The sequence below is a fragment of the Jatropha curcas genome, chromosome 8, assembly GCF_041381405.1.
Source record: "Jatropha curcas cultivar XTBG-Jc1 chromosome 8, XTBG_Jcur_1.0, whole genome shotgun sequence".
Lineage (NCBI taxonomy): Eukaryota > Viridiplantae > Streptophyta > Magnoliopsida > Malpighiales > Euphorbiaceae > Jatropha > Jatropha curcas.
The window spans coordinates 24,699,651-24,727,517 of record NC_143158.1 but is presented as its reverse complement, the minus strand read 5'-3'; the positions used below and the strand labels follow the sequence as shown (position 1 = coordinate 24,727,517).

Here is a 27,867-nt window from a genome sequence, read left to right as displayed (position 1 = left end):
GAAAAGAATATATAAATTGTGTTGTTTGGATATGCTTGTGTGATATTCCTGACTTGGAGATATGAAGAACGACTAAGCTTTATATTGGTGCATTATTTATCACGTGCAGGTTACTAATACTAGGAGTTATTTTGGACCGGAAGCAGATATCGAGCATTAAAGAGCTAATATTATATCTGATAATATTTATGTTTTAGTTCAATTTTTCTATCTTTTGTTAGTCGGACATGTAATTATAATTAAGTACTCTAAGGTGTTTTTTATATCTGATGGAATTTTGTACTAAAAATATTGAACCATAGATTTATGTTTATGATAGAATCGAGTTGAAATTTATATGGCATATATGAATATTAAGCATACTAATATGAGTTAAATGTTTTTGAGATGATTGTTGATGATGACTAAATAATGATGTTGGGCCGAGAATATTGAAGTTGAGTTGAGATGTATTATAATATTAAAAGTGTTTTAACAATGTAATTTTTGAACAATAGGTACTAACTAGTATATCAGGTTAAACCTTGGGGAGGCAAATAGTGAGTAACCCTAAATTTAATAAAGTTAGCAAATATAGTTAAATCAATTTGAATTACATAATCATTAATAAAGAGGTCCAAATTAGGATTTCTTAATTGTTTTTTTTTCTTTTGATTATAATTGTTTCTTTGTTAGATAAGTAATTAATTACAGAATATTAGCCACTAATCACCTATTGATTTTCAATGAGTGGAATTGGATTAATTTACAAGTGGCATTCAAACTTTTATTTTTGCAACTTTAGCCGGGCTTTTAGGGCGCCCACAAGATATGTTTTCCGATTTAGTGAAATGGTTTATATTACTCGATTCATTCCATATATATATAGGTTTGTTTTGATTTTGGCATAGTTTCAAAAAAAAATTATTATGGTTATTATATTATAACTTTTTCTTTGTTTTTTCTAATTATACTTTTATATTAATGATCCATGAACCCATAAAAATTTAACTTTTGAACACAAAAAATTAAGAGTCAAATACATAATTTAACTCCTAAAATTTGATTAAGAAAAATTATAACCTTAAACTATAAAATCGACCTTATGATATCTTGAACTTTAGCATAAACAAGTTTGGTTTCAAATCAAAACTGAACTGGAATCGAACTGATCAAAATTTACACTAAATCGTGGTCAATGGTTCTTATTTCAAACTGTAATCGAAACCGTGTACTTAAATTTGGTTCCAGTTTTTATCTTTTGAAACCGAAATCATCAGTTCTGGTTCAAACCTATGAAAAATATATTTTTCAAGGAACTTCTCAATTTGGTTTTTTATTATTATAAAGTTTTAAGATTTTTTATTAAATTGGTTTAGTATTTTTCTATAGTAATGCTTACCATTGTTATTTATTCAAGCTATAAATCTAAAAGAGAATTTTAAAAAGTTTGAAATATATTATCTATTTCGGTTTCAAACATGAATCGGCAGTTCCAAAATCGTCTATGAAACTGTCTAAAAGCGGTTCGATTTTGGTTTCATATTTTCCTATAATTAGAACGACGGTTTTGAAACTGAAAGGCGATTCGGAAACTGTGGTCCTACCCAACTAACTTCAACGTTGGTAATAATCTCATACTTTCTCTCATTGTGAACAATAATTTTCAAGATTTTTGCTTTTATATCTAAAATATTGATACAATATATGGTTAATACAACTTTTAGAACAATAATATTTATATTTTTTAACTATCTAATAAATATTTAATCAATTTAATTTTACAAGTCGATATATTTGATGGTCAATTAAAATGTTAACGGTTATAATTTTATAAGTTGAAGTGTTCAATAAGTCAAATTAAAAGTTAAGAGTGTCGTAATTTCTCATGAAAAGTACATAAGTGAATTTATGTATTAAGCTAAATTAAGATAACTGTTAATAAATTTAGAATAAAGTTCTATTTTTCCTTTGAACTTGGGAGTAATATACACTTTGCTCAAATTAATTTTTTTTTTTTTATAATTTACCTCTTACATTTACACCAAAAGAATAAAAAAGTACAATTTAATATTTTAACTAATAAAAATTATGTAAAAAGTTAAAATTAAAGAAGAAAATTATTTAATAATATAATAATAACTATAAGAAATTATATCTTGGCTTTGATTTTGAAAAAATTAAAGAAGATATTTGACTTAAGAAATTACAGAATTCGGAATATATTTGATTATAATAAATATTTGTTTGAAAAATATTTATTGTATTATTTAATTATTTTTAATCATATTTGTCTAAACCCAATATTTAATTATTTTTAATTATATTTGATTAAATTATTTTTTTACTAAAAAATTAGACTTTTTATTCTTTAGTGCAAGTTCAAGAGGGTTAAACTGTAAAAAAAATCATTTTTTTATTAAATTGCTTCAAACAGGAGATAAATTGAGTCTTCCAAATTAATTTCTAAAATTATTTATATACACTAGCTAATTTATTTGAAGGTTATTAATTTTGGAGCATTGGAGTAGTACATTTATTGTATATTTGCTATTAAATACGGGTAAGTACGCTATCGAGAGATTTTCTCTTAGTGTTGCCATAGGATTCCAATTTAATGATGTATGTAATGCCTTAATTATTTATTTTCATATCATTTGAAAATAAATTAATTCACAATTATTTATTAATTGAATTAAACCGTCTTAAATATAATTGATTAATAGTATAACGTTAGAGAATTAATAATATAGTATTAAGTAACAATTTATATAAATTTTAATGACACATAATTTATGAATTTAATTATATGGGCAGTTATTATTTTATATGAAAAATTAAAAATTATTTTTTATTAAATTAAATTATGTTAAATATAATTGATTAATTATAGTTTTAGATAATTAATAACATGACGAGTAGATGATTTTTACAACTTTTAGTTATTTAAAATAAATTCGGGATATAAGTTAAAAGGAAAACGTAAACAAGGTCTTAGAGAGCTATTAAGGTGGAAGGTATGGAATAAACGGAAAGCCTTGTAGATTAAATCAGTCAAAGAGAAATTGTCCTAGAATGGGTGATTTGAAGTGAAATTTTTCCTTTTAAGATCATTAGAGGAGGTTTCTATGGAAAAAGAAGCGTGAAGGTTGGAGGTAGAAAGACAAGTATAATACCGTACCTCTCTTCGCTTCGTTTATAGCATTAGTCTTTTATATGTGAAGTATTTCTTATTATAAATTTGTGATCATCTATGTCTCTATTTCTATTATCCTCTGTTAGATTTCAATTCGAGGGCGAATTGTCTTAAGGGGGGAGATTGTAATACCCCGAATTTTTATTTTCGAAACTTTCGAATTTTCGTTAAATCAAAAATCTCGATTTTCAACTATATGGGCTATAAACACCAAACAATCTTAATTTGAGTCCAAAATTTTGCAAGTTGGGCCCAAGCCCAAATATATTGCCGGAATTTTCAATTTGAGAACATTTAAAATTTTCGAGAAATAATATGAAACTCCAGCAATTAATCTATTAGAAATATATATAAATTAATTATCCTAAAATCAAATAGCATTACTATTAATATTAATATTTTTATTAATATTGAGTAAATGGAGGAAATGTTACAGAACCTAACTAAAATAATCAAAATAAATCGAACTGGGCTCAGAAATCAATTAGACTTTTCGAACAGCATATGAATAACCCGAAAACCAAGTGGAACACCTGAAAACCGAGCAAAAATCTAGCCAATCATTGAATTAGACCAAATCGATTCGAATCGGACCAGAATGGTCTAGAAGCTCTAGATTTTTTTTCCTTTCCTTTCTTTTCTTTTCTTCTTCTTTTCTCCTTCGTTAGGGACTCAGCAGCGCAGTACCTCTCTCCCCTCTCCTTCTTTTTCCGGCCACCGTTCAGCGAGAACGAGGTGGCGGTCGACTCGCTTGGCACTGCGGGTCACGTTTCCAGCCTCCTCTCACGCGAACGGAACCCCAGCGGCGTGGATCGAGTTTGTTTGCGCTGACAGCATCGCTCTCCAATTTTTCCGGCGAATCTCGCCAATCCCGTCGACTTCAAGTGCCGGAGATGGTCTCGATCGACTCCTCTCCTCCACACGAACATTTCACCTCTCCCGATTTGCGATTTCGCCTGAGTTTTGAGGAACCACCATGGACAGCGGTGTGGAGAAACTGTGATGCTCGTTCCAGCCAAACGAGCCACTAGCTCAACAAATTGATGGTAGATTTGGACTCCTCATGAAAATTGGAGACGGGAGGTGGTGACCTTTCAATTTTCTGGGCATCCGCGACTTTCCGACCACCGTGCATGTTAGCGACGGCGGGGGTCTGGCGAGACTCCGGCGAGGACTCCAAGAGGCAGAATGATCTCCCCTTCGCGTGGATCATGAAAATAAAATCCGATTTTCAATCGGTACATTGTAAGGCCTAGTTGCTCATTTTCAGTATAAATTTCAAAACTCGAATTAATTAATTAATTAATTACAAGATTAATCGAATTAGTGAAAATTGGAGTTTTATGAATTTAAATACAGATAATTGAGATATATGAACATCGTATATAGAATCGGACTTCTAGGTAATTAAATGATAATAAAGACTTTCACTGAAAATAAAAATGCTTAAATTTCAAATTATCAATCAAATTAATACGTAGATATTGTTATTTTCCTTTTATAATTTGATTAACCATAATTAACAATATCTACGTATTAATTTGATTGATAATTTGAAATTTAAGCATTTTTATTTTCAGTGAAAGTCTTTATTATCATTTAATTACCTAGAAGTCCGATTCTATATACGATGTTCATATATCTCAATTATCTGTATTTAAATTCATAAAACTCCAATTTTTACTAATTCAATTAATCTTATATTCAATTAATTAATTAATTCGCGTTTTGAACTTTATACTGAAAATGAGTAATTAGGCCTTACAATGTACCGATTGCAAATCGGATTTTGTTTCCATGATCCGCGCCAAGAGGGGATCATTCTGCCTCTTGAAGTCCTCACCAGACCGCGGCGGTGCACGGTGGCCAGAAAAGTCCAACAACCCAGAATTTAGCCACGATCATACCTTTCGACTCAAAATTCACTAAGGAGTCCATTTTCGGCATTGGTTTAGTGAGATCAACCCTCTAGTTGGTCGAATCAAGCTTGACAGCCGCCCCTCACCACCGTTCATGGTGGTTCCAGTTCCTTCCACAAAAACCGTCGTTTCTTGGACGGAAAATGTTCACACAAGACGGAGGAATCGATCGAAGCTCACCTTGAAGCTTCACATCGCCGGAATCGGCTGGTATAGCCGGAGATCGAAGGATGAGGACTGTCGATGGAGACAGTCTCGTTTCGCGTCACTGGAGGTCCGATCAGAGCGAGGGAAGGCTGGAATCGTGCCCAGCATCGCCAAAGGAACCGATCGCCACTTTATCCTTACTGAACAGTGGCCGGAAGCGAGAAGGAGAGGGAAGAGGGAGGAGTTGCGCGATTAGAGAAAAAGAATGAAGAAAAGAAGAGAAAAAGAAAGAAAAGAAAGAAGTCTAGAGCTTCTAGACCATTCCGATTCGATTCGAACCGGTTCGATCTAATTTAATTATTTGGCTCGATTCTTGCTTGGTTTGCAGGTTTTTCACTTGATTTTCAGATTATTCGTGTGGCTTTCGAAAAATCAATTTGATTCCCGGGTTCGGTTCGATTTATTTTAATTATTTAGTTAGGTTAGAAAACATTTCCTCCATTCACTCAATAATAATACAAATAGTAATAGTAATGATATTTGATTTTAGAATAATAAATTTATATATATTTATAATAGATTAATCGCTGGTGTTTCATATTATTTCTTGAAAATTTTAACTGTTCTCAAATCGAAAATTTCCGAATAATCTCTTTTGGGCTTGGGCCCAATTCAAAAATTTGGGTTCGAATTGAGACTATATTAAATTTGCAGCCCACACGGCCAAAATTTGCGATTTTTGATTTAATAAAAATTCGAAAGTTTCAAAAATAAAAATTCAGGGGATTGTAGGGTATTATAATCTCCCCCCCCCCCCCCCCCACAAAGACAATTCGTCCTCAAATTGAAATCTAATAAGAACAGAGACATAGATGATCGCAAATGTAACGCCCCATTTTTTCTGTGTCTGAAATAGTAAGTTACCGGTCTGTGAATAGTATCATCGGTCCGAGAATAAATATTATTTTTGTCCGGAAAAATTACTATGTATATTTAATATTTTCTTTAATATTTTTGGAGTATGTATACATTATTTTTATGGGTAGAAAGTAAGTAATGAATATTTTTTGGAGAAATTAGAGAATTAGTGAATAGTGAATTATGTTGTTATATTAATTAAAGAAATTAGAGAAATTATTTTTATGGAGTAAATTTGAGATGGTGTTATATTAATTAAGGAAATTAGAGGAATTATTTTTAAGGATTAAATTTAAGAATTTTTATGGAGATAAATAATATTTTGAAGGAATTTAATTTGGAGAATATTTGTAGCCATTAGATTGAATTACATTGCTCAATCCTAGCCATCCAATTTTGGTGAAAGGACCAAATTACCCTTTAGTCAACTCCATTATTTGAGCAACATGTTTTCTTCCTCTTCCTATCCATCTAACGTGAACTTCTTTCTTCTTCTCCTCCATTTTAACTTGAGCCTCTCTTTCTCTTCTCTTTGTTTTCTTCACTTATACTCACTAAATCCACCAATTTGACACCATTCAACTTGATCTAATTAATCAATCTTTGAGATTAAAGCTTGAGAAATGATATTTGGTGAATAATTTCAAGTAATTTGGAGGACAAAGGGTGGATAACTTCCTACCAAAGACAAGGGAAAACTAAGGCATCAAGAGTCTTATTTAAGCTTGTTAGAACTTATGTTTAAGGTTAGTGTTCATAACCACTCTTACCTTATTTCAATTTTTGATTTTGTGAAGTTTATACTATTTTGTGAAAATTGGGAATTTGATATGAAATGATTTGATTATTGAACTTTGGTGGTATAAATGTGTTCTTGGGAGATTTCTAAGCATGCCTATATGTTGAATTTATGAGGAAAACATTTTCTTCTTCATCCTCCAAGAGTGGCAGAACCTATTGATGAATAAGGCCTTAAGTTTTCTTGTTATTATTTGTGGATTTATGATCTTAAGATGATATTTGATGAGTATTTAGTATGTGGTAGAAATCTCTACCTTGTATATGATTTAAGTAAGCTGAAATTAGGAAAAAGTGTTATTGGGTGTGATTAAGGACTATTTTTCGATCCCTTGCATTTCCCATTAGTGTCTGAGTCCTTCATGAAAGTTGTAGGTCTGCTCCTTAGCTTTCCAACCCATCCTCTTGCGTCCAATTTGGATATATATAGCTCAACTTATGGCTGAAACACCCAAACTGACTCTGTTATGACGGGCTACTTGCATCATTGAATTGAGTGCCCCTTTTGACCACCATAATGATAAGATTATGTTCTGAGTTCTTCATGAGAGTTGTTGCCCTGTGTCTTGAGACTTCTCTGGTTTTGGATTGGTTTGATTTGAGAGTCTGGATAAGTAGGAATTTGATAAACATTGGAATTAGTTCTGCTGAATCAGGTCTGGACTGTTGGTCTGTGTTCCTAGCTTTTGTTTCCTACCTTCAGATTGATCTGGGCTGTTGTCCCTCCATAATGTTTGTAGCATTTTGTCTTAGCTTTCTAATGAATCTAATTTCATTGAATTTGGAGATCTATAACTCAAATTATGTCTTAAAAACCCAGCAAAGGTCAAGGTTATATTAATGCTGGAAATTTTCTATGTCATGAATCATAGGTTTATTTGGATAAATGAAGGTATGAATTATGTGTGATGAAGTTCTCTTCATTCTTTGTATCCTTTAAGATTTATTTGACAAAAATAAGACATAAGTTTGAAAAGTGTTGTTGTGGATATGTTTAAATGGATATAAATTGGAAAAGTGTGGAATTGGTTTAGATAATGCATGATGAGGGTTGAAATTGATACTTTTGTGCATAAGAGTTGTGTTAGCATGCTTGATTGGAGAAGGAAATTCCTCCCCTTGGTACCACCTTAGTGTAGTAAAGCTTACTTAATTATTTTATATATATGATATAAATATGATTATTTGATAACTTTTATATATTTAGAGTTTTAACAAAGAAATGGGTATTTAAGGTGTATGTGCTTTGAATTTTGAATAAGAAAGTTTTAAAAGAAAAGGAATTTATGATAAATTTCCTATATTGAGTAATTATGTTTAAGTATATGAGTTACTTAAGTTCTAAAGTAAGCTTACATGTATGATTTCATATGATAAGAAATTGTCTATGTTAAGTAATTATGTTTAAGTATGATTCTAAAGTAAGCTTGCATTATGAATTTAAGAAGACTAAAGAATAAGACAAGTTTTCTGATAAGTGATATGAAGAAAGAATTAAAACAAGGATTTTGGGCTCTAATATACTTAGTGTGAATTTGATGCGTGATTTGATTTTTATTCTATCTGATGAGCATGCTCGGCATTTGATGCCATTCTGATAAGAAGCTATGATCATATGCTAGACACGTGGGTGTCTTCTGTTCTGTTAGGGCGGACGCGCTCTATATATATTCTGAATCTGATGGCAACCTAAGGCCATTCTGAATCTGTTCTGAAAACTTATCTGCTTCTCTTTCTCCTAAGTGTATGCGAGCCCTATGGAAAATATCTGTAATACAATTAAACGAATGAGATCATATTATTTTAGTAAACATTACTTTGGAAATTACTGATTATGTTATCAAATGAATTTTCAAAACATGATATTTCGATACATAGTATTAAAAATAAAGAGTATATGTATTGGTATAATGTTTAAGTAATGAATTTATGATTTGAAAGAATTAAATTATTTATGTTAATAATTATAAGTTTATTTGAAGGAACCAAAGTATTTATGATGATAAAATGTCTTAAGTAAAGGATTTATGGTATAAAGAATTAAATTCTTTATGTTATTAATTACTAGTATACGTGCTATTTGTTTTGCTATAAATGGAAATGTATGTTGAATTTTAATGCATTTATGATTGTAAATAATTTTATGAAATTTGTTTTAAAGTAAGTTGCTATCGCAACTTGGTAAGTATGTGAATTATGAGCACCACTGAGTTTTATACTCAGCGCGTCGATTTTTATCACGCGTAGGTTGAAGATGTTGTTGCTACTTGAAGATTAGAAGAATAGTATCAAAGCAGAAGTGACTAATTTGGGAGTAGTCGATTGAGATTTATATAATGAAGAATTATGGCATGTATAATTGTTACATTTCCAGATATTATGTTATTTGAAATATAATTGAAGTATGTAATTATAAAGTATTTTGATGTATATATTTGGAGAGAAGAATAAGATTTATTAAATGATTGAATATGAAATATTTGAAGTCAGTTGATATGATTAGTTCATTAAGACTTGATAGATATAATGAATGCAATTAATTGATAGATCTAAAATACTATTGAGGATTTATTCAATTATGAAAATATAAAAGTGTTGTTATATTATAAAGATTATTTGGAGATGTTGGAAGTTTAGAGTTTAATTGGGAGTATTTTGTATTCACATGTTTGGCGAGCTCAGTTTTTAAAGGGATATTCTTACAATATTTCTGTAGGAATTTTCCCAATGTATATAAAAAAAAAATGCAAGGAAAATGAAATGAAATCGCTATTATAAAAATAAAAATAAAATTTACTCGCTAAACTTGTGAATACTCAGTTACTTCTAATTCATAATTTTAGTTTTATGATTTATATGTTAAGTTAAGACGGTGTCTCCGGCACCGAACGTGGCATCCGCCGTCGGGTCTCTCGGGACTAGGTGGCGGGTGTTACAGCAAATTTATAATAAGAAATACTTCTCATATAAAAGAGTAATACTAGTAACAAAGTGAAGAGAGGTACGGTATTATACTTGTCTTTCTACCTCCAACCATCACGCTTTTTTTTCCACAAAAACCTCCTTTAATGATTTTAAAAGGACAATTTCACTTCAAATCTCCCTTTCTATAACAATTTCTCTTTGACTAATTTAATCTATTAGACTTTCCACTTAATCCATATCTTCTATCCCAAGTTCTCCAAGACCTTCTTTACGTTCTTCCTTTAACTTATTTCCCGAATTATTTAATGCACGAACACTAACTAAAGTAGTAATCTTACAATGAAATAGGAATGCCATTTGAGGCAATTAATTCTAATTTCCTAAACGTAAATCTTATATCCCATAATATTCTTCTTATTTTATACTAAGGGTGTTTAATGTTTACACATTTTCTTAACTTACACTACAAAAAAAACGCACAATTGCGACCGATTTTTGCGACCGACTTAATTCGGTCGCAATTTTGCGACCGATTTGCGACTTATAAGCCACCGGTCGCAAAATTTGGCGCTGAAAGTTCCCGCGAGAATGGTTAATGATTTGCGACCTCTGTACTACGGATTTGCGACCGATTTTGCGACCGATTTGCGATTAAATGTTCTTCTGTCGCAAAACTTCGCGCGTAAAAAATGGGCCAAAGTTCTGAGACCGATTGGAGACTACATTGCGACCGATTTTTTGCGACCGATATAGTTAGTCGCAAATCGGTCGCAAATTTTGAGCCTAGTCAAACGACGTCGGCTCATTAAAAATTGCGACCGATAGTTATAACACTTGCGACCGATATGTCGGTCGCAAAATTTAGGGCTTTAAGCGTCGGGCCCTCTCTTTTTTCTTTCTTCTTCTTTCTCTCTTCTCCTTCTCCTCTCCTCTCCTCCTTCCGCAGCGCCACTCCGGCCCCTCCTGACACCGTTCCAGCCCGCCTGACGCCGGCAGCCCCGCTCGCTTTGCACTCCGGTCAGCCTGTTGCAAAAATCTGAGGTTAGTTTTATTTTGCGATTAATTTTTCCAATTTTTTTTTTTTTTCGATTTTATTTGTTTTTATTGTATTTATTTATGGTTGATTTTGTATATAGAGTTGCGATTAGAATTTTTTATGGTATTATTATTATTATTATTATTATTATTATTATTATTATTATTATTACTGTTCTTATTATTATTATAATTATTTGTATTATTGTTGTTGTTATTATTACTAATATTATTAATATTATTATTATTATTATTATTGTGATTGTTATTATTATTATTATTACTACTGTTCTTATTATTATTATTATTAGTATTATTATTATTATTATTGTTGTTGTTGTTGTTATTAATATTATTATTAATGTTATTATTATTATTATTGTGATTGTTATTATTATTATTATTATTAGTATTATTGTTATTGTTATTGTTGTTGTTATTATTATGATTAGTATTATTATTATTAGTATTATTGTTGTTGTTATTAATATTATTATTCTTAATGTTATTATTATTATTATTGTGATTGTTATTATTATTATTATTATTAGTATTATTGTTATTGTTATTGTTGTTGTTATTATTATTATTGGTATTATTGTTACTGTTGTTGTTGTTATTATTATTATTATTGTGAATGTACTTGTTATTATTATTATTAGTATTATTGTTAATGTTGTTGTTGTTATTTTTTTATTTTAATTTAACATATATATATGCAACTTAAATAAATTAAAAATTGAGAGTTTCAGTCAACAAAAAGCCGTAATTATATATTGTTACATATTTTATTTAAAAAACGAAAAAAAATTTAAAAATTGTTGCTATATATAAAATTAATAACCCTTAATATCCAAGCAAATAGATAAATATCATTTTATCATGCAAATTTGACTAAATTGAATTGAATAAAATAGAACGCGCCATTAATATTTAGGAAGAACGACATTTGGAGATACATTCGAGTGATATCGAGCGATAAAAATTTTAATTTTCAAATTACATTAATTTCTGCAATTTTACCGATGGGTGATAATGAAATTTAGCAACAAAATTGAATGTGATTAGTGAGAACGCCAAATTTTTTTCCTTATTCAATCTCTATTTTTATTTATCTTTTCTAAAAAAACATTTTATTCATTAAAAATTGCATTTTCTTTTTGCTTTAAAGTTCTATTTTATTAATATAAAATCTAGTAATCAATACATATAAAACTATTGTAAATATATAGTAGAATGATTTTTACAGTTGTTATTAGGAGAGTAAAACAATATTTTAAAGGTTCTAAATATATTGTGGTTGATTTATTATATATATTTTTTGTTAGGACTTTTAATGAAAAATGTGAAATTAACATTTAGTAGTTTTTCTTATTTCAACATTTATTTACTAAAAAAATTGTTGAATGTATAAAAAAATAAACTCATTTTATCCATCAAAATTTCTCAAATCTAATAAGTGATCTAATTTTTAATAACTTATAAAATACCTTTCACAAATTCATCAAAGTTTAAAATTGAACCGAAATAATTAAATTATTAAAAAAATTTAATCAAACTTTGATAGATACTTTAGTAGACCATTTCAAAGTCTGCAACCAGTTTGGAAAAGTTTCAAAGTTTCAAAGCAAGTGTCATTTCAAATATACAGAATATAAATATTATGGGATTGAAAATGAAAGCAATTTTCTTTTTATTATATAATATTTTACATTTTATTCAAGTTAATCGAAAAAGAAATATAAAAGAAATATGCAAATGCGATGTGTACTTAAGAGTTTTCAGTTTTCAATATATGCTCCAAACTACAAAAACTAATTGTAAATATCTTAAAATCAGTGTATACGTAGTTGATGCATAAAAACTAACTCTGTGAAAGTACTGAACAAAAATAATAACAAGTACAAAAACTAATTGCTCCAATTTTTTTTTTTTTTTTGAAGAATAATTGGAATGTATATAAATAATTTTTTGTGTGTTTAGGTTATTACATGTTCTTAATTATTGGCAACTCTTTCTTGAGAAGTTTTGGCTGTGTTTTTCTTTATTTTATATTATTGTCGTTATTTTTCTTAAATATGTTTTTGACTTAAAATGAATGATGAGTTTGGATTGGAGGCCTAGTAGTGGCCATTTTGCCTTTGGAGAATGTTGGTATGATATAGAAGTGTTTATTGATTTGTTTTTGTATTTGAGATTTAATTGTGTTGTGCCGAAATGCTGCCGAATTTTTTTTCCAAAAATTCAATATGTAGAATAGTACACTTACCTTTATTACAGTAGTCTTTGTATTCAATAAATGAACTTAGTGATTTTACATTTATATATAATTACCCTTATTATAGAAATAACCTTAGTTACTTATAAGTATTGTAAATTGAACATTACATTAGGTGCATGTTTTAAGGATGATTTAGACTAATGCAATTACATGACACGACCCTTTATAAACACATTGTTAATTAGGTAAAAAAAAATGCAAAATAATCGAGATTGGATGTACTGGAGGTTCGAGGTCAATGGGATATTAAGACAAGAGTTTCTGCAAGGATTGGAGGCGTTTATACAGTTTGCAGTTGGTAATCCCAGTTTTATGGATGGTAATAAGTTGAGGTGTCCATGTAATCACAAGAAGTGTCGAAATCGAGCCTTCTTAGACATCGATACAGTGAAACTTCATTTGTGCAAACATGGGTTCGTGGAAAATTATTACGAATGGATACATCATGGTGAAGCTCGAGTTGCCAGTGGATCAAGCCACTCCATTCCGGTAAGTTTAGAAGTTCAGCCTTATCAATTTCTGTATGGTAATCAATGCAATGATATGGTAATCGATGCGAGTAGAGTACAATGTGAATGGGATAATATGGAGGAATCGCCAAACGTAGCAGCACAACAATTGTTTGACATGCTAAGTGCAGCTAACAGTGAACTGTGGCCTGGATGCAAGAATCATTCAGTTCTGTCTGTTGTTGCACGATTACTACACATGAAAGCGGAGCACCATTTTTCAGAAAGGTGTTACGATGATTTTGTGCAGTTAGCAAAAGAAATGTTGCCTGAAGGCCATTCAATGGTTGATAATTTTTATCGGACAAAAAAATTAGTTCGGGGGTTGGGACTACCGGTAGAAAAGATTGATTGTTGTCGTAATAATTGTATGATATTCTGGGGTGTTGACTCGGAATTCAGAGAATGCAAGTTTTGTAATCTTCCAAGATATCAACGGCGAGGTCAAGGGACTGGTAGAGAACAAAAAGAGAAGGCTTTCAAGAAGATGTATTATTTCCCTCTTACTCCTCGCCTTCAAAGATTATATGCATCTAAGGCGACAGCTGAACACATGACATGGCATGCTTTGCATGAATATGAGGATGGTATAATGACTCATCCGTCAGACTCTGAAGCGTGGAAACATTTTGATAACATTCATCCTGTGTTTGCTGCTGATATGAGAAACGTGAGATTGGGGCTTTGTACTGATGGGTTTCAACCGTTTGGCCAATCAGGACAGCAATATTCATCATGGCCTGTCATTGTGACACCGTATAATCTACCACCGTCAATGTGTATGAAAGATGAATATGTGTTTTTGTGTGTTATTGTTCCTGGGCCTACTAATCCAAAACAGAAAATTGATGTGTTTCTGCAGCCTTTGATTGCTGAACTTAATTATTTATGGGAATATGGGGTTGAAACATTCGATGTTTCGACCAATCAGAATTTCATAATGCGAGCTGCTTTGCTTTGGACCATCAGTGATTTTCCAGCTTTTGGAATGTTATCTGGGTGGAGTACGGCTGGCAAATTGGCTTGTCCTCACTGCATGGAAAACACTAATGCATTTACACTAAAGAATGGAGGTAAACAATGTTGGTTTGATTGTCATCACAAATTCTTACCAGAATCTCACCCTTGGAGGAGAAATCGACAATGCTTTAGAAAGAACACGACTATTGTTGAACCCCCTCCACTTGTGAAGTCTGGAGCACAAATATTACAAGAAATTGAAGATCTGGGGCTTATGAAAGTTACAGCGTTAGGTGCAGATGAGGTAAATACAAGAATTGGCAGGAATAGCGGGTGGAAAAAGCGAAGCATCTTCTGGGATTTGCCATACTGGAGTTCACTTCTTATTCGTCATAACCTTGATGTCATGCACATAGAAAAAATGTGTTTGAAAATCTGTTCAACACTGTCATGAACATTGAAGGGAAAACCAAGGATAATGCAAAAGCGAGAGCAGACATGAAGGAAATTTGTCGTCGACCGGAACTCGAGCAATCTGTACTTACTGGTAAGTTTCCGAAGGCATGTTACCATATGTACAGTAAGTATAAATAATGTAAAGATTCAAAACTTGACGTGGGCCGTTGTTAAATCGTACTTATGCTAATATGGTTCGTTGATAAATAGGAAATATATCAATCTTCTGCGGCTTCAAAATCTCAATTTGACTGATACTGCAGTTGATGCAAAGCTGGACACGGAATTTGCAGAATGGTTCAAATATTATGTAAGTTACTTTCAATGTACACAACACGGAATGTACATTTATTAAATCTGACTCATGTCATTACTATTTCCCATAGGCTCGAAGCTCGGAAAGCGATATTCGTAACAGATTTATTACGGATCTGGCAAAGGGGCCATTACCGGTTGCTAATGCCTACTCTGGATACTTTGTAAACGGTTACAAGTTTCACACTGAGGGTTATGGGAGAAGCAGAAAGACAATGAACAGCGGTGTGTGCATAAAGGGATCAAACTACAGTGACGTGTCAAACGATTTTTATGGGAAATTGGTTGAGGTTTTGGAGTTAGAATATCCAGGCCTACCAATGAAGTGCACAATCTTATTCAAATGTGAATGGTTTGATCCTCCGCCAAACATTGGCACGAAGGTTCATCCTAAGTATAATCTGGTTGATATTAATCAAAGAAGAAGATATACAAAGTATGAACCCTTTGTTTTGGCAATGCAAGCTGCACAGGTGTACTATGTCCCATATCCATCGTTTAAACGAGATAGATGCGATTGGATGGCAGTGTGTAAAATCAAGGCTAGATCAGTTGTTCATGCACTTGAAACGAAACAATCTTCTTCACTCGCACTATCGGAGGCATTTCAAGAAGTTAGGGTTGAAACACAACTGATGCAAGTTGTTGAAGATTTAACAGATAGATTGGATGATGAAAGCCGATCTTATGTTGAAATAGGACCATCAGATGATGAAGAGGAAGAAGATCAAATCATCATGGGTTCCTTAGAAGACGAATATGAAGAAGAGGAAGCTGATGAAGAGGAGGAGGAAGCAGATGATATTCAAGACACTTAAAACTTAGAGCAATTTTACTGTTACAAATTGATAAATGTATATGTAATTAATATTATTAATGAAGAATTTCAATGGTATTAACTTTCTTTACTCATATTTACCACATGTTCTACAATTCATATAATTGTATAAATTCATTTTATCTAGGTTCTGATATCTGCAGTACAGATGGCTAGAGGCAGACCGTTTGATTCTGACGCGTCCGGCAGTGGTTCGCGTGGAGGTCATGGCCCTGGACGCACTGCCCGTGGACGAGGAGGGTCGATCCCTCGTCCTTCGTCAGGTACGTCTGGGGCTTCGTCATCTGCTCAGCGACCAGTACTGCCGCCATCACATCCTTCTTCAGGTACGTCTGGGGCTTCATCCTCTGCTCAGCGTCCAGTACTGCCGCCATCACAGCCTTCTGCTCCTTCCTCTTCTGCTCCTTCCTCTTCTGGACCAGTACAGACTCCAGCAGCTGCACAGTCACCTACTGTGCAAGGTAATCATAAATGTCATAACTGTCATTTTAATTATATATTAATTATCTAAAAATTTATAACATTTGTCATTTCTTTTGCAGCTTCATCAGATCCACGTATCACCCTCAGTTTGGTAGCGGGACAGTAAGTACTTATTCAAATTTTCTGCAGGCATATTTTGTAATTATATTTTGTACTTATTCATAACTGTGATGCTTTCGTGTAATTATATTTCACTTCTGTTTTTTTTTCAGCATATATCCGTCTTCTCGAGCAGCGAGGCAAATTTTGAAGATAATCAAGCTACAGCTGCATAAAGAAGGATACACATGGGATGCCGTACCACAAGAGGCGAGAGACTTTTATTGGGAGGAGTTCCAGGTACTCTTTGGTTTAAGTTATATCATCATTCAATGTTTACAATTCAAGATATATCCTTAGTGTTTAAACGCTATATTTCATTTTTTTTTGCAGAAACATTTCATATGGGATGAGGCCATTACGGCTATGCTGAAAGTAGCCTGGGAGAAGATATGCGCCGATCGATACGCTGACTTCACCTATAGGATGAGAAAAAGGGGTAAGAAGCAGCAATGCGTGTCTCAGGAGATATGGGAGAGCTGGCAAAAGGCTTGGGAGGATCCTGCATTCAAGAGAAAGCGGGAGATATTTGCACAAAACAGGCGCAGTGAGACTGGCGGTGATGGAGCAGGACCTTCGCGACACACAGGCGGATCTATATCTGCTATAGAGACAGCTCGATTATTAGTAAGTGAACTAGTCCCTTTACAAGAAATTGATGTTTAATGAAAGGACACTATATATATTAATATATCATGCATAAAAATTCATTACAGGCTAAAGAATTAGGTCGTGAGCCCACACCGATGGAGGTGTTTACATACACTCACACGAAGGACCACGATCGTAATACCTTTGTCGACAGGCGTGCGCTGAGCGTCAATGTAAGTAACAATGAATAATATTTACATTTACCCTCTAATCATTGCGAAGATGTACAAAGTTGAATATAATAAAGCTTGCAATTGCATTGATTAATTAATTTTTTGTTTTCAGGAGAACTATACTACAGCTCGGGAGCGTATTGTTACTTCTCAGACCGATGAATCCGAAGCTGAGTCAAGAATTGACGAGGTAGCGCTTTATCTCGAGGCTGTAGGGGGCGAGAAGAAGAGGAAGGTATACGGCATCGGGTCTCAGGCATCACAGTTTTACACTGGCTCAGCAGCTCACGCTTCTACAGCCAGCGCAGCACGACAGCCGGAGCACAGTGACTCGCACTGTGATGATGATATACGGGCTCAGCTTGCTGATCAGCAGAGACAGATTGCAGAGCTTAGAGCGCATGTGATGCGGCTGTCCGGTGAGCACCGTGATGGTACTTCTCCCTCTGATCCTGCGCCTGCTACAGACCGACATGTTTCGACGTCTCAGCAGCAGCCACTATCGGCTCCTGATCCCGATGCTGCAGACGATACCTTGGTCACCCCTCCTGGCGCTACATCACATCCAGCAGGTACTCCTCCCGGCGATCCGACATCGGGAGATCCGACATCGGATCCTGCAGATGAGCAGCAGCATATATAGATTTGATTTTGGACTTTTATTTTTTCATTTGTATTTTCATATTTTAATTTGTTCAGAACAATAAAAGTTACATTTTTATACTGTTCTTGAATAGGTTGTGTGATATATATGCATTTATGTCAACTTTCACAGGTGCAGAAATATTTTGGTTTCAAAATAATATTTTATTTTTTTTATTTTTTTTTTCATTTTTGCGACCGATTTGCGACCGATTTGATACCAAAAGTAAAAATTATGAATTTATTATTTGCGACCGATTTGCGACCGATTTAAAACAATTGCGACCGATATTCTGCGACCAAATTTGCGACTGAATTTCCAATTAAACCACGACCAAAAATTGCGACCGATTATTCAATTTTGCGACCGATTTTATCGGTATCTAATTTGCGACCGATTGTCTCATCGGTCGCAAAATTATTTTGCGACCAGTATTTTTGCGACCGACAATTGTCGGTCGCAAATCGGTCGCTACATGAAATTAGCGACCGATATTGGCCATTTTGCGACCGATTTGTCGGTCGCAAAATGGCATTTTTTTTGTAGTGTTAAACTTTTATAACTTTACCGGTTTGTATCTGTTTATACCAAGTGTTTAGAATCCAGCAATCAAGATTTCTAGTTGTATATACCAATTCAGTCCGTAATACCACCCGACTCAAAATTACATAGCTTGAGGAGGCAATATTTGCTCAAACTGCCCATTAACATACTAAGTTCTCGATATCCAACCATGCCCATACTCTACTAATTTATTCCATAATTACATTCTATCTATATTTATAACATATTATACCTTGCATGCTTAAACACTGCATAAATACTATCAGCATCAAGAATTTCACAGTTCCTAAGATGGTATTGGTGCCACTGCACTAACTTAGTTTGACTAGCAGGTATAGCTCGGCATTAGGTTTATCCATCCACGATATGAGATTTCTGTCATTCACTTATGGCACGCATCAAGTAAGGATACCTTCCTGCAGTTGAACAAACTGATTTAGATACACCTACTATGCATCACGCTCATGTTGCAATTGTTTTAAATCTTATTCACCCTGCCTATTATTCATTCATTTATTTATCATTTTCAAGATTCTTATACAATTCATGTTGCTTCTTAATTAAATCATGTCCTTGAAAATTTTCCAACAATAACATCGCTGAGGTATTGCACTCCTCCAAGTCTATCGTAAATGTCTATCACCTTCACATTGTAAAGTTTATACCTAACATAAACTAGAAATATCATTAAGGAATAGTTTCAGCTTTAATTGTGTTCTCGTCATATTCTGTATCCCAATTGATTCCTTCAACACCTGAGTCACCATACACCAGTCTTCACATGGACCTAACTACCGAACTATTCCTTTTTAACCATAAGGTATGTTGCAACCTGTCATTATCACAATATTTTATTCATTTTTTCGCAATTGCATCAATTACTAAGGAATTCAAAACAGGTTTACGTTGACTCCACTTCATATATCAATAATTCTCACCTTAATTGATACCTCAATCACTCCATGAGTAATTTAAACTAATAAATTATCTAACTGACACGCATGAGTTGGCGTTCCAACATAATTAAAATGTAATATTAGTCATCTCATTACCCGTCCAATAATCTTATAGTTTATGTTTTCAGTTCTCGAATACTTGTGTGTATTCTCTTTACTAAATTCGTTCAAATTTATCCCAAATTCACTGGTTTGTTCTTATACCAATCTGCAATATTCCAAATGACTAGTAAATTAAAACCCCGCTGGCTTATTAATAGATGAAAATGCTCCAAATACCTTTATGTTTTACTAAGATCATAATTATAACTTTCCTTTCTCCATCCAATAAAATAAGCAACTTACAAAAATGCACTACGTAATAGGAATTTCTTATTTTAACTATTTTGCATCAAGAGATTATATTTATTCACATTCATCATCATCTCAAGCTGAATCCCATGATTATTTACCAACTCTCATTCTCAGTTATTATTATCCACAACACTTGGCACTTGCACATAGTATATCTATAGGCTTCATATATAAATTCGATTAATATAACTCAGTAAATTACTATTATACCTTATAATAGTATTATTATTACCATTATTACTATTATTATTATTATTATTATTATTATTATTATTTTATGTCATATATATATATATATATATATATATATATATGCATGTATTATTATTATATTTTTTATTTTTTTATTTTTTTATTATTATTATTTTTATTATTATTTTTATTTTTTTTGTTCTGATTAGGACCCATACATTACTTACTCGGTATCTCCTATCCCTACCAAAATTTAGTTCTCAATATCATAGATTCATACTCTAAGTATTAATTCAACATTCAATTAAAATGGTTTTGCCAACCTAAGATCATTAAGACTCTTAACTAAATTTCATACTATATACAATAAGTAATCAATTACGACACAAATTTAATGCACCTACACATATATCTTATGTCAAGCACAAATTTTTAACAAATGAATAGATTAGTTGCTTCCATATCAAACTCAGCCAAATTTTCCTAAATAAGAACTAAAATAACTGAACATACTTATTAATTCCAGATATGATTAAAGTTAATCATTTAAATTAAAGATTTTTTTTTTTTTTTCGCATATAAACAGTACCTTGGATTAAAGCTAATAATTATCACAATCGCCTCACATCTATCGTCAAGCTAAAATCATTTTATTTACAATGAATTATTCATTCCTCTCTATCCCTTATATTCAAATTATATTCAAACTATACTTTTTCTAATATAATTAATGCCTAATATAATAGCGTTTCAATTCCAAAACCACTAATTTTCGTTATTGTATTCTATACGCATTTTCTTATACTTGATCCATAATTTAGTCTAGCTTATTAAACATCCTACATGTACTAGGATCTTAACTATACCCTACCTAATACACTTACTACATACTAAATTTTCACCGTATTACTTCCTGGGTCATACTATTTATCCCTTAATTGTACACTACCTTCATAATTCTGTTGACGATTCAATTTAATTACCCAACTTATCATTTCTCTACCACACACTCCTTTATATCCCTGAATGTCTTTAGGATTAGGTCTTTTTCTTTTATAGATACCTCATATAGATTCATAAATCTTCCACGACTTGTAAATACTTTTATTCACTATTAGCAATTCTTTTCTATCTTAGCAATAATTACTCATAGACTCTTGATTGTTTTCGCTTATAATTTATTCCTATACAAGCTTAGTGACATCAACATGAACCATAATTTTTCTATATTCATGAAATTCCAAAGTATAGAAATTCTTATCTTAAATCCCCTGATACATCATTACTCCTATTTCTATCAATCTTAATAACAATGATTCCTGATTTGTCAAAACTCTAAATACTATCCTCATTTAAATCATACTAATTTATACTCCTCACATTTCTGTAATTGATTCTTTTCTTAATATCATTACAATAATAGGACTAGATCCATTCTTGCTTATCTAATTCATTGGTATAACATCAATTCAATAATTGAACAATTATCCCTCCGATGTCATTCATCAATACGCTTAACTGTTATGGCTCACTATTTATATAACATAATTATCTTAATTTCTTAATATAAGTCATTTACTTCTTCTCGGATCATAGAATCTCTCATTGAACAATAGTCCTTATTTATAACTTACATAACATCTAGAATGCAACCATTATTTTAAATATAAAAAGGCTAAATCTCATTGAATTTAATTCATAATCATGTCTTATTAAACCATAAGGTGCCACAATCCACACAATATCCGTCACTAGGCACATAAAGATTAAAGTAATTTATCTCTTACTAAGAATCACAATTTACCTTTCTTATAACCACAATAATTTATATTATTCCCTATATTCATACACTTGAAAGAAATAGCTGATGAATACCACAATACACTTTACTCCACTAAGCAGTAATTACTTCTCATAATTAAAAAGCACTTCATATAATAATTCCAACAACATTACTTTTTATGAAAAAATCTCATAATCATTTATTATTGCAAATCACACCAAATCATTTATTATTTAAACCTTATAAATATTATTTATGTAATTACACCAATTAATATATATGTTCCATCCAGAAGAATGTTTACCTCAATAGTCATAATAAATTCCACCAACCAACATCACATAAACTTCATCAAATAAATATGCTAAAATCAATACTCTAATTAAATAGATCCTAATGTCCTTGAATCTGAATCATCTAGTTTTCTTATTAATTAACACCAACAAGTTATTCTCAACATACTCTTTCCGCAGGCACACATATACTCTCATTCGTGTATTTTCCTGTATATATTCCACATTCAACACATATTAAATAACACTAGCGTACTTTTATCATTTACTTAAACCTATTAATCATATATCACTTATCTTCTTACATAATTAAATTACATATGTTATTCCATAAAAGAAAATTTAAATTTTTGAGCTAAGGACACAGTTTCCAGAAAGAGTACACTGGTTGATCAGGCCACTGCACTTCCTTCTAATTTCTCCTGTGTTTCAGAGCTAATTAATTATTTTTTTTAAAATATCATTATCTATAGATATAATTACATTTCACCATTTATTTATTTATTTATTCTCATTAGTTACTTTATTTATGGTTATGCAACCGCCTTAGCGCACAGTGCGTCCACCTGCACTAAGACCGTCTCTTATCTAATGTCTCTCCTTTGTTGGTTACGGCCGATCCCAACGTAGGAGTTTTATATTCAATCTCCTATGTTCCGCAATTGATTCCTAAGGCCCAACTTATGCTCTGATACCAACTTTGTCACGACCCATTTCCGTGGGCCAGACCGGCACTAGGACCTGGGAGGGCTTAAGGCCCTAAAGCCCGTAGTAAACCTAATTTATTTAGATCTCACATTCTTTTCATACTTCTGGATTCAGGCCCATTAACTTAATTCACATATATATCCAAAATACAGTTCATATATTTAATAAGGACTTTTATTATTTACTTACAATCCAACTAGAATACAATTGCAGAACTCTACCTTTACATTTACATCATTATTTCTATCATTAATAGTCTTCTATAATAAGTGTTTCAACTCCATAGGGCTTTCCTTTCTTTCTATTACCTAAAAAAAATAGTAGGCAGGGGTGAGTGCCAAACTCAATGAGTAGGGTTAGATAACCCTCTCACCCCACACAATCACACAAATGCTAAAATATTTTAATTTGGTCACTCGTTTAGTTATATGATCATGTAGTTTGTCACACAAATGGCAATACAACAGCAATCACAATTATTATCACCTTCATATAATCACATCATGTGGAAATTAGTCAGTGGCGCCACCTGAAACCCCAACGAGCCGTCCTCACACATGGCTCGCCCTCTCATACATGTGCACCAGGGAACCGATCCCCCATACAGCCAACTGGTCTAATCCTCACATGACCAGTCCTCTTATTGTTTTTCCATTCTCTCTTTTTTTTTTATACCAACAGGAGGCATCCCGGTCGTCTCCATCAAATCTAGATTATCAGGCGCACACAACAGGAGGCCACCCTGCGGGCTGCGATCAAATCTAGATCATCAGGTGCGCCCAAAGAGGCTACTCTGTGGTTTCCATATAATCCATATCATCAGGTGCACACGGGGGCGCCGATCTTCCATTTACCCGGCCGACGGTCAAATTCCATATCATATCATATTCAAGATCCATATCATAGAGACCGTCCTCACAAACCCATGGTGGCCCACTTCATCCCAATTTCCACACAAACAAGGCACAGTATATTCACAGCACAAGTAATCAAATAATTTTTAATATCAACAAATAGTGCATCATAATATGGCAATTCAACAAAATAATGCATGATAACATTTAGCCGTGAATGCATGAATGCAAGCGGATGATACTAATTATTTAACACTACTCACAGTTATTTATTGTCCATAATAGGTTCCTCTTTATTATTGCCCGTTCTCAGCTTTGGTTTCGACATTCAGGAGCTTCGCAAGCATCTAGAAGGAAATTCTAAGTAAGAATTATAATACAAGAAATTAAATCCTTATTCGCTAAATAGTTAAAGTCAGTATTTAATTTATTAAACTATATAAATTCGGTACTCTTGTTTATTGGTTTATTTGTTTATCTCTTTCATATAAGTGTCGTTGGTAATTTAATGTTCCATAATAATGATAATATTAGCAACATTAGTCAGTGGTATTAATTATATTAAAAATTTTTGTTATTCCTATTTAATATTTTAACTAGTCCAGTTTTTTAAAATTCTCTTTTTCAAAAATTCCAACATTACTATCTCTACATATCGGACTGTCCTAATAATCACACATTACAGTATAATTGACTTATACCACCAATGTACTTTAATTGTTATTTTCCTTTTCTAATTTAATTAACCATAATTAACAATATCTACGTATTAATTTGATTGATAATTTGAAATTTAAGCATTTTTATTTTCTGTGAAAGTCTTTATTATCATTTAACTACTTAGAAGTCCGATTCTATATATGATATTCATATATCTCAATTATCTGTATTTAAATTCATAAAACTCCAATTTTTACTAATTCAATTAATCTTATATTCAATTAATTAATTAATTCGCGTTTTGAACTTTATACTGAAAATGAGTAATTAGGCCTTACAATGTACCAATCACAGCTCGAATTTTGTTTCCGTGATCCGCGCCAAGAGGGGGATCATTCTGCCTCTTGAAGTCCTCGTCGGACCGCCGCCGTCGCCGCCGTGCACGGTGGCCGGAAAATTCCAACAACCCAGAATTTAGCCACGATCATACCTTTCGACTCAAAATTCACTAAGGAGTCCATTTCCGGCATTGGTTTAGTGAGATCAACCCTCTAGTTGGTCGAATCAAGCTTGACAGCTGCCCCTCACCACCGTTCATGGTGGTTCTAGTTCCTTCCACCAAAACCCTCCTTTCTTGGACGGAAAATGTTCACACAAGACGGAGGAATCGATCGGAGCTCACCTTGAAGCTTCACGTCGTCGGAATCGCCTGGTATCGCCGGAGATCGAAGGATGAGGACTGTCGATGGAGACAGTCTCGTTTCGCGTCACTGGAGGTCCGATCGGAGCGAGGGAAGGCTGGAATCGTGCCCAGTATCGCCAAAGGAACCGATCGCCACTTCATCCTTGCTGAATGGTGGCCGGAAGCGAGAAGGAGAGGAAAGAGGGAGGAGTCGCGCGACTGGAGAAGAAGAAGGAAGAAAAGAAGAGAAAAAGAAAGAAAAGAAAGAGGTCTCTAGACCATTCCGGTTCGATTCGAATCGATTTGATCTAATTTAATGATTCTTGCTCGATTTGCAGGTTTTTCACTTGATTTTCAGATTATTCGTGTGGTTTTCAAAAAATCAATTTGATTCCCGGGTTCGATTCGATTTATTTTAATTATTTAGTTAGGTTAGAAAACATTTCCTCCATTCACTCAATAATAATAAAAATAGTAATAGTAATGACATTTGATTTTAGAATAATTAATTTATATATATTTATAATAGATTAATCACTGGTGTTTCATATTATTTCTTGAAAATTTTAACTGTTCTCAAATCAAAAATTTCCGAATAATCTCTTTTGGGCTTGGGCTCAATTCGAAAATTTGGGCTCGAATTGAGACTATATTACATTTGCAGCCCACACGGCCGAAATTTGCGATTTTTGATTTAATAAAAATTTAAAAGTTTCGAAAATAAAAATTCGGGGTATTACAATTTTATAGCGAGTTAATTATTTTTTACATTAATTCTAAAATAAATCAAATTAATGAATTTTATCATTTTTCATTTTACTTCTTTTTTATTTCTCTCTATAAATTTTAACATTTTTAATCTATACTCTTGAACATATGTCTATCTACTAATTTTTACTCTAATAATTAAAAATCACAGTTATATTTTTTTAGTACTTGCACGAGGTATCCAGGCTCACGCCTGTTTTAACAGTCTATAAATCTGACTAATCCTCGCTTACCCTCGGAGGGGCTGGCCGAGGAAATTTGCGTTGTGGAGGAAGTTTGCGTTGCGAAAGAAGTTTGCGAATAATCAAACCTATGACATAAGTCATGGTCATCAACAACTATATTTTTGTTCATTATTGATATATCTTAACACAAGCTAAGCTAATGCGGAATCTATTCTGGGCGTGGACCAGGTGCGGAAGCAATTCCAACGGCCGCAGACTCTTCAACTGGCTAAGACGCTGAAGCAATCTTAATATTTTTTTAATAGTATAATAAAAAAATTTTCATTAATAATCTATAAACTATATATATATATATATATATTTTTTTTTTTTTTTTCAATTGTTTACTTTATTTTTTTTGCACGGAAATATTGCTAGTAATATAAAAATATGGGACAAATAGAAAGAAAATATGATATATATATATATATATATATATATATATCATTCTAACATGTAAAATAAAAAAATTAAAAAAAAGGAAGGATGATAAAATTTATCCTCCTAAAAGGTTTTTGGTGCTTCAGAATTATTTTAGGTTGATTACTTTACAAATCATATTCATACTTTTGCAGTTAATAAATATCTTGAGTAATTTTTTAAATACATTTTTCTATTTTAACATTTAAGGGAAAAAGAGGAACTTAAGTATATACAGATCTCAAGTTGAAATGTCCCTTTTACATGAATCTCCGGTTCGGAACCGGTGGGAATCAAAAGTCTGCAGTCTGATTTTGGTTTCAAATTTGAGGCAGCGGTTTTAACTTTTGAGAAACTGTAAACCAGCGGTTCCAAAAACCAGTTGAAACAGACAGTTTTTTTTAACTGGTTAGAATCGATGGTTTCGATGGTTCAAATCGGCGGTTCCACCTGGTTTCAATAACTTTTTTTTATTTTTTCAAATCTTTTTGTGAAATCTCTAAATTAACCCTCCTAACAACTATATAACGGTTAGTTTTAAGAGTATTCGTGGAAAATTAATTTTTTGGATTTACTATAAATACCCCTTTTATTTAAAAATAAATAAATTAAGTTCAAGCCCTTTTTCTAAAAAAAAATAAGTTCAAACCTTTTTTTTAACAAAAAAATTTAGTTAAGCCTTTTTATTAATTTTTTCTTAAAGTTATTTCATAAATATTTAAATTTTAAATTTTCAACGAGAAAATATTCTCTAATTTTTTATTTTATAATTATGCGATTCGCTGGAAAATCAATCGGAGAACCGACCGGAATCGTAATTTTGGAACATTAAGTAACTGAAATCGGAACCGTAACCGTTCGATTCCAAATCGTAACCGAAACCATCAGTTTTCGGTTCGATTCCAAACTGTATCCGGAACCGTCAGTTTCCAATTCGGTTCCAGATCTAGATCTTTTGGAACCGGAACCGGCGGTTTTGAAAGCGTATCCACCCTGCTTTTATCAAACTCAAAATAAGTAAATAAAAAGAAAGCATTGAATGTATCAAGATTATACTCAAAGATATTATTTGAAAATAAAATTT

General features: G+C 32.3%; 1 long non-coding RNA gene across 1 annotated transcript; it reads left to right on the top strand.

The window, feature by feature from the left end:
- The first annotated feature begins 6,328 nt into the window (after positions 1-6,328).
- LOC149494392 (uncharacterized) lies at positions 6,329-9,434 on the top strand. Its single transcript, XR_016322034.1, has 2 exons — positions 6,329-6,905; positions 9,205-9,434. It is a non-coding gene; the product is annotated as an uncharacterized LOC149494392 (long non-coding RNA).
- The last annotated feature ends 18,433 nt before the right edge of the window (positions 9,435-27,867 follow it).